Source organism: Octopus bimaculoides, chromosome 8 (genome assembly GCF_001194135.2).
Source record: "Octopus bimaculoides isolate UCB-OBI-ISO-001 chromosome 8, ASM119413v2, whole genome shotgun sequence".
Taxonomy (NCBI): domain Eukaryota; kingdom Metazoa; phylum Mollusca; class Cephalopoda; order Octopoda; family Octopodidae; genus Octopus; species Octopus bimaculoides.
Window position 1 is genome coordinate 19,109,493 of NC_068988.1, and position 2,223 is coordinate 19,111,715.

At 41.6% G+C, this 2,223-nt stretch overlaps 1 protein-coding gene across 1 annotated transcript in view; it reads right to left on the minus strand.

The window, feature by feature from the left end:
* Positions 1 to 2,223, minus strand: part of LOC106878170 (probable WRKY transcription factor protein 1) — a 466,250-nt gene that overhangs the window by 461,135 nt on the left and 2,892 nt on the right. The gene's annotated exons all lie outside the window — the stretch shown is intronic.

Here is a 2,223-nt window from a genome sequence, read left to right on the forward strand (position 1 = left end):
TCTACTATAGCCTCGAGTCAACCAAAGCCTTGTGAGTGGATTTGGTAGACGAAAACTGAAAGAAGCCCGTCGTATATATATATAGTATAGATATATATATATATGTGTGTGTGTGTGTGTGTGTGTGTGTGTGTGTGTGTTTGTCACCCCAACATCGCTTGACAACCGATGGTGCTGTATTTACGTCCCCGTAAACTAGCAGTTCGGCTAAAGAGCCCGATACAATAGGTACTAGGCATCCAAAGAATAAGTCCTGGAGTCGATTTGCTCGACTAAAAGGCGGTGCTCCAGCATGGCCGCAGTCAAATGACTGAAACAAGTAAAAGAGTATATATATATATTTCATTTTCATTTTATTTCTTTTTCATTTTATCCAGTTTCAGCTCATGAGCTGTGGCCATGCTGGGGCACCGCCATTTAGATATATATGTAAGATTTCATATACACTCATGCTGCATATGTGCATTCATGATTCCACCTGTAACCGATTGGGTCGTAAATCAAAGTTGTTGTTGTAATTATTATTGTTATGGTTGATGTTGATGCTACTGTCATTTAATCCCAGGTTAATACTGCGTCAGGTTACTCATCATCTATCAAGCCATTGGTGATGGTCTTATTATTTTTAATACGATTATTATTATATGTCTTTTTTTCTTCTTTTGTATATCGGGTATCAAAACAAGAATATCTAGTTTAACCTGTATATACATATTTCTTGAAGACAAGACGTAATTATTTGAGGCAAATTTGGCTGCTATATTTTCTATCAACAGTACATCTAAGAACTTTGGTATTTCCTGAACAACCTGTGGATTTCTAACATACTTTGGCTCATAACATACACATACATACATACACGCGCACTTGTCTGCTGATGCAAACATTTATACACATTTTCATGTGTTTATGTACGTGTAGGGAGGCGCAATGGCCCAGTGGTTAGGGCAGCGGACTCGCGGTCGGAGGATTGCGGTTTCGATTCCCAGACCGGGCGTTGTGAGTGTTTATTGAGCGAAAACACCTAAGCTCCACGTGGCTCCGGCAGGGTGTGGTGGTGACCCCTGTTGTACTCTTTCGCCCCAACTTTCTCTCACTCTTTCTTCCTGTTTCTTGAGTAACGCTGCGATGGACTGGCGTCTCGTCTGTCCATCTGTCTGTTCGTCCATCCATCCATCCAGCCAGCCAGCTAGCCAGCCAGCCAGCCAGCCAACCGTCCATCCATCCATCCATCCATCCATACATACATACAGAAACGCATACATGCTCCCAGTTACACCCTACCGTTTGTGAATTCTCCGGGCCACTCAAATACATACACCTGCAAAGGCATATGGGACGCAAGAAAACATGTACATAAGAGTGACATATTAACACTTGTAAAGTGTAAAAAGCGTGAAAAAGTGGCACCTGTTTACCAGACTTAAACACAAATTCACCACCGGAGTGGCTATGTGGTAAGTAGCTTGCTTACCAACCACATGGTTCTGGGTTCAGTCCCACTGCGTGGCACCTTCGGCAAGTGTCTTCTACTATAGCCTCGGGCAGACCAAAGCCTTGTGAGTGGGTTTGGTAGACGGAAACTGAAAGAAGCCCGTCGTGTATATGTATATATGTATGTGTATGTGTTTATATGTTTGTGTGTCTGTGTTTGTCACCCCAACATCGCTTGACAACCGATGCTAGTGTGTTTACATCCCCGTAACATTAGCGGTTCGGCAAAAGAGACCGATAGAATAAGTACTAGGCTTACAAAGAATAAGTCTTGGGGTCGATATGCTCAACTAAAAGTGGTGCTCCAGCATGGCCACAGTCAAATTACTGAAACAAGTAAAAGAGTAAAAGAGAGTAACCCTTCACGTTTGTGGATATTTCTGTACTGTAAATCAGTGCTCCGAAAAGTGGTATGTCACGGCACACTGGTGTGCCACGAGACGATTCTCGGTGTGCCGCAGCGTAACCTGAATATAATTTTTTTTTTACCCCTATACTTTTAGTTATATTTTCAGTAAAGGTGTGCCACCGAATTTTGAAAAGAATATAATTGAGCCGTAATTAAAAAAAAAAAAAAAGGTTGCGTAGCACTACTATTAAATACAACTTTTGTTGGAGTGTACGATTCAATTTGCTGTGAACCGGCTAGTATATTATATTAGAATATGTGAACGGGATACACGTATGTATGCATGTTCGTAAGTATGAATTTTCGTTTCGGTGTATATG